Source organism: Pelophylax lessonae (genome assembly GCF_965119305.1).
Source record: "Pelophylax lessonae genome assembly, chromosome: 4".
In the NCBI taxonomy this organism is placed as follows: Eukaryota; Metazoa; Chordata; class Amphibia; order Anura; family Ranidae; genus Pelophylax; species Pelophylax lessonae.
In genome coordinates this window covers 116,476,175-116,488,550 of record NC_138771.1, presented here as the reverse complement: position 1 = coordinate 116,488,550, position 12,376 = coordinate 116,476,175, and positions in this window count along the sequence as shown.

The window sequence follows — 12,376 nt, the reverse complement described above, 5'->3', positions numbered from 1 at the left end:
TATACACACACACACATATATGTATACATACACATACACACATACAGGTGTGAAAGTAGCGGAACCCTATGCCTACGCTAATGAAATTATTTGCAGGGATGTGGCTCCGCTTCTATCGCACCTATATGTGTGTATGTGTATATATACATATATGTGTGTGTGTATATATACCCCTATACGGAAGTTCAGATGTTATGCCTGCCTCCAAAGACGCCCAAAAAAATGCCCAATAAACGCCTGCAACAACACACCTGGGCGTTTTTGTTGCAGGCGTTTATTGTGCATTTTTTGGGCATCTTTGGAGGTAGGCATAACATCTGAACTTCTGTATAGGGGTATATATACACACACACATATATGTATACATACACATACACACATATAGGTGTGAAAGTAGCAGAACCCTATGCCTGCGCTAATGAAATTATTTGCAGGGATGTGGCTCCGCTCCTATTACACCTATATGTGTGTATGTGTGTATATACATATATGTGTGTGTGTATATATACCCCTATACAGAAGTTCAGATGATATGCCTGCCTCCAAAGATGCCCAAAAAATGCCCAATAAACGCCTGCAACAACACACCTAGGCGTTTTTGTTGCAGGCGTTTATTGTTCATTTTTTGGGCATCTTTGGAGGCAGGCATGACATCTGAACTTCTGTATAGGGGCATATATACACACACTCATATATGTATATATACACATATACACATACAGGTGTGATAGGAGCGGAACCCTATCCCTGCAAATAATTTCATTAGCGCAGGTATAGGGTTCTGCTACTTTCACACCTGGCCGTTTTTGTTGCAGGTGTTTATTGGGCTTTTTTGTGGCCGTCTTTGGAGGCAGGCATGACATCTGAACTTCTGTGTAGGGGTATATATACACACACACACACATATATATGTATATATACACATACACACATATAGGTGTGAAAGTAGCAGAACCCTATGCCTGCGCTAATGAAATTATTTGCAGGCATAGGGCTCCGCTCCTATCACACCTATATGTGTGTATGTGTATATATACATATATGTGTGTGTGTATATATACCCCTATACAGAAGTTCAGATGTTATGCCTGCCTCCAAAGACGCCCAAAAAATGCACAATAAAAGACTGCAACAAAAACGTCCAGGTGTGTTGTTGCAGGCATTTATTGGGCATTTTTTGGGCGTCTTTGGAGGCAGGCATAACATCTGAACTTCTGTATAGGGGTATATATATACACACACACACATATGTATATATACACTGTGGGGATTTGCTCTTGTAGGTAGGATTTGCGGGTGCAGCATAGAGGCAAAACAGATGGTTCTTCAAGTAAATCAGGAGTGTTTTATTTACACTTCAGGAACACAAAAGTAACAGTCTTTTTTGGTGTTAACTCACATCCAACAAAAAGGAAAACGACAGTCTTTAAGGCAGGTTTAAACACAGCAACAAGTCCATTCACCTGTGTCTCTTTGGTGCTGTTCACACACAGCAACGGATCAGTTCACCTGCTTGTAACCTTTCCAGCCTCAGCACTCACTTCCACAGCCTTCTGGTGCATGGAGATAATTCTTAATCACCTGTTAGGCTGTCTGCCTTATAAACCCCAGGCAAGACCTGGCCTGGAGCGTGGGGAGCAGCCACCCACCCACACATTGACTGCTCCCAATAAGAGCCGGCCCAGATTCGGCTTTGCAGCCATACTAAAATAGAAAAGTGTCAAGCAGCACTAGCTGCTGCTGACACAGAATTACCGGCTCTTATCCCACTGAGGCCAGGAACCACGGTGACACGTATCTTCCGTCGATCACGGATCCATGTGCCCTGCCACATACCTCCCCCCTTTGTTCAACCCTCAGGGGGTGAACACATGTCATACAGTGTGCGCGAGACAGGGCATCCGCCTTTCCCTGTAGGGGGCCTGCCCTGTGTTCCACTGAGAACTTGAAGTTCTGAAGGGACAGGAACCATCTGGTGACCCTAGCATATCTCTCCTTGGCCTGGCTCATCCATTGGAGAGGGGAATGGTCGGTCACCAGACGAAATTTCATCCCCAACAGATAATAGCGAAGAGACTCGAGTGCCCATTTGATAGCCAGGCACTTACTCTACTATACTGTATCGGGTCTCTGCTGGGGTGAGCTTTTGGCTGAGGTACACGACAGGATGCTCCTCCTCATTGATCTCATGTGACAGCACAGCCCCTAGCCCTACTTCTGAGGCATCGGTCTGTACTATAAATCCCTTCTTGAAGTCTGGTGTGACCAACACTGGGGACCCACATAGGGCCGACTTCAAAGCGGAAAAGGCCTCTTCCGCCTTATCATTCCAGTGAACCATGACGGACTTTCGTCCCTTTAGTAGCCCTGTTAGTGGAGCAGCTAAGGTGGCAAAATGGGGAATGAACCTCATATAATATCCCAGCATTCCCAGGAATGATCTGACCAACTTAGTGGTGACTGTTCGGGGCCAACTACGTATGGCTTCTATTTTGTTTACTTGGGGTTTGATGACTCCTCACCCAACAACATACCCTAGGTATTTAGTCTCTTCTAATCCTATTGAACACTTTTTCGGATTAGCGGTCAGCCCGGCTTTCCTAAGGGCATCCACTACCACCTGCACTTTGGGCAGATGACTTTCCCAATCCCGGCTGTGGATGACGACATCGTCCAGGTAGGCCGAGGCGTACTGATGATGAGGTCGCAACACTATGTCCATTAGTCGTTGGAAGGTGGCAGGGGCGCCATGCAGGCCAAAGGGTAACACCTTATAATGATATAGGCCCTGAGGAGTAACAAAAGCCGTTTTTTCCTTGGCAGACTTCGTTAAGGGTACTTGCCAGTACCCTTTGTTGAGGTTTAACACTGAAAAATATCGGGCTTGGCCTAATTTCTCAATCAGCTCGTCTACTCGGGGCATGGGATATGCATCAAATTTGGAAATTTCGTTTAGCTTACGAAAATCGTTGCAGAACCGCAACGTCCCGTCTGGTTTGGGTACTAAGACTATAGGACTGGCCCATTCACTTTTAGACTCTTCAATAACATTGAGTTTTAACATGAGTTGTACTTCTTCCTCAATAGCATGTCGCCGAGCCTCGGGTACCCGATACGGCTTTACCCGGACCTTGACCCGGGCTCAGTGACAATATCATGTAGGATTAGAGACGTGCGTCCAGGGAGGTCTGTGAACACATTTGTGTTCCGACTAATGAACTCCCGGACTTCCTGGACCTGTTTGGAGGACAGGCTATCTGCAGCTTTTACCGTGGTTACTGCTTCACAGGCTTCAAGAGGAGGGGCTGGACCTTTTTTCACCTAGAAGCCCTGGTTGGGGGCTGTCGTTCTCGGACAAGTCCCTATCTTTCCACGGCTTTAGTAAATTTACGTGGTACATCTGCTCCGGCTTCCGCCGCCCTGGCTGGTGTACTTTGTAATTTACTTCCCCTATCTTTTCGAGCACCTCATAGGGACCTTGCCACCTAGCTAAGAACTTGCTATCTACTGTTGGCACTAGTACCAATACCCGATCACCCGGTGTGACGAGACCAATCTCGCCACTGGGGATTGGAGAAGCCTGGTTGCTCGCTTCCTGCAAGGTGACTATGAACCCTCTCTCATCAGCCCATGCTAAACGTAAACCCCATGGCAATTTGACTGTGTTTGTGGCATCTGAGCGCTGTTTGGATATGTTGTTCCTGTTTTACCCTCAACTCTGAGCTTTGTCTCGTTCTTGGGGGGATTCACTGCATGCTGTTGGAGACTGATTGCTAGGAGTGTAAGCTGATGTATGCTTTTCCTGTTTGTCTGCTAGCAGCTATTCGTGAGGTTCCAGGTTGGAGTGCTATTTTGTATCCAGTTCGGGAGTTTGGTGTTCTGCAGTAGCTGTGCCTGTCTCTCAGAAAGGGGCATATCGCCTAAACGGATTTTAACCCCTTGTCTGCTGAAACGGTCCGTTACAATTGGTGGCAAGCGGCGGGATCGTTCCTACAGCCAGAAGGACAGCTACAGGAGACACCATTGCTCTGGATTTTACAATTGAGGGCAACGCATGTCCCAGTACAGCGACTCTGACAGCACCAGCATGGAACCGGCAGTGGAGTTCAATGAGGGTGCCATGGATGACCGAGATGCAGTCCGTAAAGGCATCTGGTACCAGGCACTGGGTATTGTGGAGTACCAGCAGGGTGAGAGACTCCCCAAGGAAGACCAGCGGTTGCAGAAGCGAGTAGCCCTGCGGATGCCCTTCCTGGGGGAGCAGCCCCGGGAGGAATGGGTAAAAGAATTGGAGCTCCGGGTATGGCAGGAGATGTGGCTGGAGGATGCCTACCAGGCGCTGTGGTGGTGTGTTGCACAGTACCTGCCCTGAACAGCCGAGCATGACAAGCCAGAGGGAGAGGAGTTTGATGGTCCTGGCTTGTTATGGGAGTCTTTTTCAGAGCTGGAATTTGGGAGCCCTACACAAGCCCGGTTCAGTGATCTCTTGGAGTGGAGGGAGAGCAGGTATGACTGGGACGACGCTCACGAAATTGAGCAAGACCTGGTCCACCTGGTGACCCGGGAGATGGAGCTAGAACAGGGCTACCAGCAGCTGTTCCAATACTATGAGAAGGCTCAGCAGGAGAGCAGCAGGACAGACCCATTCAGAGGGGACGAGATGGTAAAGTTTTACTGGGAAGAACCCCAGGTGGCCGGTAGAGATGGGACCGAGGTCTCTCCACCGGTCCTGCAGGGAATTGGGAGCCCAGTCTCCATTCCCCAGCGGCAGTGTAAAGTGCAGGGAGAGGAGAGCAGTGTCCTCCCTCCTCAGCGGCAGGCTGAGTTACAGGGGGCAGAGGTAGTTGTTCCTGCCCCCCAGCAGCAGAGTTATATGCCGGGAAGGCAGTGTGAAGTACAGGGAGAGGAGAGCAGTGTCCTCCCTCCCCAGTGGCAGCATGATTTTTTGGGAATTGGGAGCCCAGTCTCCATTCCCCAGCGGCAGTGTGATGTGCTGGGAATTGGGAGCCCAGTCTCCATTCCCCAGCGGGAGATGCAGCAGGGAATTGGGAGTCCAGTCTCCATCCCACAGAGGCAGAGTATCCTACAGGGAATAGAGAGCCCAGTCTCCTTTCCCCAGCAGCAGGACTCTGTGTTGGGAGGAGAGACAGTCGGTCTCCCTCCGCAAAGGCTGGAAGTATATTTGGGAGAGGAGCTTGTTACCCCCTCTCCCCATTGGCAGAGTGATATCCAGGGAATTGGGAGCCCAGTCTCCATCCCATAGCAGCAGCTTAACGTACCAGAGGGAGACAGTAAGCCCCCCAACAGTGCAGATGGGACCGTGGTCTCTGCACTCACAGCACAGGGGGTAGGGACAGTCGGTCCTGACCCCCAGCAACAGGGCTGTTTAGCCAAAGGGAAGACAGTCGGTCTTCCCCCACAGCAGCATGGTGGTGTATCTAAAGGGGAGACAGGCGGTCTCCCCCTCCAACAACCCGTCTCCAACCAGGCTACTTCTGTGGTAGCGCTGGCACCAGGGCAGAGTACCGCTGGTCTCTGCCCACTCAGCAACCCACCAAGGCAGTCTGCCAGTCTCCCACACAGCCAAGGTGAGGCACCTGGACATGGACAAATTTCTCTTCTACCCAGGTGTAGTAACCAGTTCTTTTGGGTGAGCTGTACTGCTGTTTCTGTTTTGTGGGTGGGCTGCTGGACTAACAAGGGCACTGACCGGCAGAAGGTCACATACCCTGTTAGTCTGTTTGGAAAAGGGGAGAAATGTGACAAGATCAATCTCGCCACTGGGCATTGGAGAAGCCTGGTTGCTCGCCTCCTGCAAGGTGACTATGGACCCTCTCTCATCAGCCCATGCTAAACGTAAACCCCATGGCAATTTGACTGTGTTTGTGGCATCTGAGCGCTGTTTGGATATGTTGTTCCTGTTTTACCCCCAACTCGGAGCTTTGTCTCGTTCTTGGGGGGATTCACTGTATGCTGTTGGAGACTGATTGCTAGGAGTGTAAGCTGATGTATGCTTTTCCTGTTTGCTAGCAGCTATTCATGAGGTTCCAGGTTGGAGTGCTATTTTGTATCCAGTTCGGGAGTTTGGTGTTCTGCAGTAGCTGTGCCTGTCTCTCAGAAAGGGGCATATTGCCTAAACGGATTTTAACCCCTTGTCTGCTGACCCGGGTTAAAGTTCCCGGACCTGAGCCTGTCGATTGTAGATCCTACTCTGGGCTCGTTGGGCTGCCTCCATGTGTTCCCGGACCAATGGCATCACATTTTCCATCCGTTCCTGCATCTGGGTGACATAGTCAACAACACTTTTGTAGGGGGTGGGTTGTTGTTCCCAGGCCTCTTTGGCTATATCCAACAACCCGCGAGGATGCCTACCATATAACAGTTCGAAGGGCGAGAACCCCCGTGGAAGCCTGAGGTACTTCTCACACTGCGAACATCAGATAGGGCAGAAGCAGGTCCCAGTCCTTACCATCCCTGGAAACTACTCTTTTTAACATGTTTTTTAATGTTTGGTTAAATCTCTCGACCAGGCCGTCTGTCTGGGGATGGTAGACGGATGTACGTAGTTGTTTTATGTGAAACAGCTTACAGAGTTCTCTCATAACCTTGGACATAAACGGTGTCCCTTGGTCAGTCAGGAGCTCTTTAGGCAGTCCCACCCGGGAAAACATTTCCATTAACTCCTTAGCTATAAGTTTGGCGGACGTATGTCGCAGGGGTATCGCCTCCGGGTAGCGAGTGGCGTAGTCAAGGACGACTAGAATATGTTGGTGACCCCTGGCAGATTTTGGAACCGGGTCGATTAGATCCATAGCAATTCATTCTAATGGGACCTCAATTATGGGGAGAGGTATCAGGGGACTACGGAAATGGGCCTGGGGGCTATTTATCTGACAGGCTGGACATGACTTACAATACTCTTCCACTTCTCTGAACACACTGGGCCAATAAAACCTCTGTAGTATGTGGTCCTGTGTTTTCTGCCTCCCCAAGTGTCCCCCAAGAACATGTTGGTGGGCAAGCTCCATAACAAGCTTGCGGTACGCTGTGGGCACCACCAACTGTTCAACCAGTTCACCACGGATTTGGTTCACTTGATATAACATTTCCTGTTGAACAATAAAACGTGGAAACATCAATTCAGCCCCAGGTTTTTGGGGTTTACCATTAATTATTACAACATTCTCCCAGGCCCTGCTTAGGGTCGTATCCCGGTGTTGTGCGGACCCAAAATTTTCCCCGGAGACCTTGAGGCCTGCCAACTCAGGGCCGGATGGCAAGTCCTCCACGTCTCCCACCATTACATTTAGTGGGGTGGTGTCCCCCTCAATCACAGAAGCTGTGGTCTCCCCTACCGCGGGCCCTTCGGACTCAGGCTCCCAGGGCTCTGGCCTCGCAATGGAACCAGGCCATTCCGCTAGGGTTGTCCCTGTCTCAGGTTTGTCAGACCCTTTTACAGTAGGCCACAGCACCGAAAAACCTGGAAAGTCCCTTCCCAGTATTAGTTCATGTGGCAACTTGGTAGCGACAGCCACTTCATGGGTCCACTTGCCGGCCGCTGTGGACAAAGTTACCAGCGCTGTGGGATAGTCATTTAAGTCTCCATGAATACATACAACCCCCACCCTGCGGCCGGTATACTCAGCCGGCCGTATTAACGCAGTTCTTATCAGGGACACCAGACTTCCTGAGTCCAGCAGAGCCTCCGCCAAAGTGTCTCCCACTTCCACCTGACACAGATGGTTACTGTCTATCACCTCACAGGTGCCTGTGGCGCACAGCTTTCGTGCATACAACGAATGGCGGTGTCCATAGTTAGTCTCCATAGGCTCGTCTTGTTGTGGACACTCAGCCCTCACGTGACCTGGCTCCTGACACCGCCAGCAGACTATTGGGGTCGGGCGTGCAGGGAGTACATCTCGAGTGGGCCTCATTGCCACCAAGTGTTGGGTCTGTGGCAGGGATTTCCGGGGTGTGACTGGCCCCCTCCCTCCTGTACATCCCTGTAAGTTCTTGGTGGCCTCATAGCGCTCCACCAGGTCAACCATACCCAGACCATTGTCAGGAGAAGCCTGGCCGATCCAGTGCTGGAGGGGATAAGGCAAGGCCCTCCAAAACATGTCAGCCAACAAGCGATCCAGCATAGCAGTGGGACTTAACAGATCAGGCTGCAGCCATTTTTGCAACTTGTGCAGTAAATCATAATATTGCGGCCTGGCTGGTTCGGCCGCTTTGTAGCCCCACTGGACCCACTTTGGTCATCTGCCAAATCGAAAAGCACCTGCTGGGGTCCGGATGCCAGGAACGGAGCGACCACCTCAGCCCACTGATCACGGGGTAGCTTCTCCCGGACAGCCACTTTTTCAAATATGGCGAGGTACGTCTCGATGTCATCCGCGGGAGTCATCTTGGGTATCGCTGCACGGACCGCTTTCCGGGCATCATGCACTCCCTGAGACACCCCAGACTTTTCCAACGCCAGCACATGTTGCAGCAGCCGCTGGTTAGTCTCCTGCTGTGCACACATAGCCTCCTCATGTCTTTTTTGCTGTTGCAGGTTGGCCTGGGTAAGCTGCCTTATCAACTCCTCCATCTTTTCCTGTGGCTGCAGCTTAGCAGGCTTAATATAAGACATGTACAGTCACGTTCAGCGGAACAAAAATATTTTGGCGTTTTACGCCAGCCTCACTGCGCATGCCCGCATCCGACACCAAATGTGGGGATTTGCTCTTGTAGGTAGGATTTGCAGGTGCAGCATAGAGGCAAAACAGATGGTTCTTCAAGTAAATCAGGAGTGTTTTATTTACACTTCAGGAACACAAAAGTAACAGTCTTTTTTGGTGTTAACTCACATCCAACAAAAAGGAAAACGACAGTCTTTAAGGCAGGTTTAAACACAGCAACAAGTCCATTCACCTGTGTCTCTTTGGTGCTGTTCACACACAGCAACGGATCAGTTCACCTGCTTGTAACCTTTCCAGCCTCAGCACTCACTTCCACAGCTTTCTGGTGCATGGAGATAATTCTCAATCACCTGTTAGGCTGTCTGCCTTATAAACCCCAGGCAAGACCTGGCCTGGAGCGTGGGGAGCAGCCACCCACCCACACATTGACTGCTCCCAATAAGAGCCGGCCCGGATTCGGCTTTGCAGCCATAATAAAATAGAAAAGTGTCAAGCAGCACTAGCTGCTGCTGACACAGAATTACTGGCTCTTATCCCACTGAGGCCAGGAACCACGGTGACACGTATCTTCCGTCGATCCCGGATCCATGTGCCCTGCCACAACACATACACACATTTTGGTGTGATAGGAGCGGAGCCACATCCCTGCAAATAATTTCATTAGCGCAGGCATAGGGTTCTGCTACTTTCACACCTATATGTGTGTATGTGTATATATACATATATGTGTGTGTATATATACCCCTATACAGAAGTTCAGATGTTATGCCTGCCTCCAAAGACGCCCAAAAAAAGCCCAATAAACACCTGCAACAATAACGGCCAGGTGTGAAAGTAGCGTAGCCCTATCCCTGCTCTACTGCAATTCTAAGACAAACAATCTTTTTTCTATGGCGGTCACCCTGACATGGAAGAGTTTGGTCACCCTGCCATAGCAGTCAGAGTCAGTTCACCCTACACTACACTACGGTCACCCTGACACATAACATTTTCCCTACAGAAACTAAATTATTGAATCTAACTATAGTGGTATATAGTACCCTAACTACACTAGATATCCCTTTCCTCACACTAATAATTGCTAAATGACACTTTTGAAGCAGGAGTAACAGAACTGCTTCCACTCTCTTCCACAGCCCCTGTATTACAGTGCTAGAGATTTGGCGGGACTATGTTATATATAGGGGGGCGTATTCACTGCTGATTGGCCTCTGGACTCCCTAATCACTCCAATCACATTCCTAGCATCCTCCTGCCCCCTCAATTGGCTTTTACTAAGTTTCTGGTCCAATCACGGGCTTTTAAACCCAGTTCCTGTCCCATTGCATTTTGGTCGGTTCTGGTTGCCGAATTCCGAACTTTTTCCGCAAAAATTTCGAACAGTCAATGTTCGGGTCGAACCGATGGTCGACCCGAACCGTTCGATCATCCCTAAATAGGAAGCTAGAATGACTTTCATGTCTTATAATGAGCCAGTGAGTATTAAGTACCTGCCTTCGGGGACAGCGAGGAGCAGAGGAGGAACGGAGCCTTATGGTGAAACGCTATCAGGACCCCTCTCTTCTTAACATTAGCAGAGGTTGTGAAAACTGAGGGTAAGAGTCAGTTAAGCATTTAAGCATATGTGAGATAGAGAAATGGGTTTCTTGTAAGCATGCAACATGTACATCAAGTGAAGCTAAGGAGTGGAAAGCTTTACAGGGTTTTTGTGGGGAGTTGAGGCCCTGAACATTAAGGGACAAGATGTCCAAGGAGGCCATTGTGAGGCAAAGGGAGAGAAGCCAAAAACAAAGAGCATGGGTGCATTAAATGAGCCCCCCGGCAAGTGGGGGGGAGGGGGGAAAGGAGGGGGGAGGAGCACAACAAAGGGAGAGAGAGGGGGGACAGAAGAGATAATGGAGTATACGGAGAGAGCAAAACAATCAGGAGTGTAAGTAGCGTTCTGTCTGGGCAGAGGATGGCCATCTGCACAGAGGGAATATGGTCACCTCAGGAAGTCTCCAAAAGGAGGGTTCTGGAGGCGAGTAAGTGGCAGCAGTGACGGCCGACAGGAGACAAATCGCCTGTTGGAGTATGAGACAGATATAAATCAATGTGGTGACCAGTAATGGTAAGCAATGATAACGAGAATACATAACATTAGTAGAATGACTGAATCAGGCCTAGGAGTCAGTAAGCAAGGGTCTGTGGTGGACCCAGGGTAGCCGTAGCAAAAAAAAATAAAAATATTTCCACCGTCCGGACAGGAGGAGGAAAAGTTATACAAAAAGTATGTGGACCTGCTTCAAAAAAAAAAAAAAAATTACAAAATCTGTGAAAATGCCATAGTTACCATCCTGGGGAGAATAGGTATGTTCGGTGCTGGTTATTAAGCCGGGGTTGAGGAGTTGAGTCATTGGGCATTCCAGCTACAGCATCAAGAATTCAGCACGGGAGAACCTCTGTGTTGAAGTAGGAGGAAAAACAGGAGAAAGATAACTGTTCAGTAGGATCAAGATGGTGGAAAAGTGTAACTGTTCAAACGTACAATAAGGTAAATCCAGGGTTCCAGGGTTATGAGCTGCTTGGGGTGTTCAGTCCATGGAGCTACTGAGCTTGGTAGATGGGAGATGAAATTACTCCATTTAGGAGTGGCGGATGTGTAGGCAGCGGATTTTAGTGGGGAACATGAAGCTGAGCGCCTGCGGTGTTGTTGTGAGGTGGGGGGTCTCAGGGGGGGATGACAGATGCAACTCATGAAGGAGATGTTGGAGATCATCGGTCGTTTTGCAGATATGCTTGCGCCCCTGGTAGGTGAATCTCACAGAAAATGGGAAGCCCCAGGAATAGATGATCTGGTGTTGCTGCAAGATCTGTAGTAGGGTCTTGAATGCCCTGCGTCTAGTGATCGTAGCTTTAGAGAGGTCAGTGAAAAGCTGATAAGTATGGCCTTGAAACAAAAGGGTGTCCTTTTGCCTAGCGGCTTGCAGAAGTTGTTCCTCTGTTCTGTAATAATGCAATTTGGCTATGATATCTCTGGGGGTCCCTCAGGTTTGCGGTAGTGGATCCCCCTGATTCTGATGTTGGATCGCCTGGCTAGGGGTAGGTTTTCTTCTCTGAGGGTCTTAAGCTCCTCTGAGTGATTGTGAATGCAGACTTCAAATTCATCAACCCCCTTGTTCAAGGTCAGAGGTGCGGTGGCCTAGCTCCCTGATCTACTTGGTTAGCATGTCTGTTATTTGTTCTGAGGTGTGCTGCAGGGCTTTATGTAGTATATGTTCAAAATGCTGCATCAGATCTGCCTGCGAGGGGTCAAAGGCTGCAGTTCCTTGTGAGAGGGGGGGCTTCATTATCCGACTCACCTTCGTCTGGGTGAGGTAGGTTGCTTCTGGGGGCCCTGGAGAAACCAGAGCTGGAGCGTGAGGGGAGAGGTGGCGCCATCTTGGATGAGGCCCTCACTAAAACGTCCCGGATATTGCGGCTTTTGAGGCGCGATTTAGTCCCGCCAGACACAATGGTGGGGTGAGTAGGGATGTTGGGGGATCGTGGGTGACTCCCGGGTAGAGGATTGTGCGACTGGTCACCGGGATAGACAGCGGAATGTCTCGCTGCGAAGCTGAGCTCAGCTAGACATGTCCGCCTCGCCGAGTCCCGCGTATGCGCCCCCCCCCCCTTTTAGTGATTTCAATCTTTTATGGGGATCCCACAGGTAT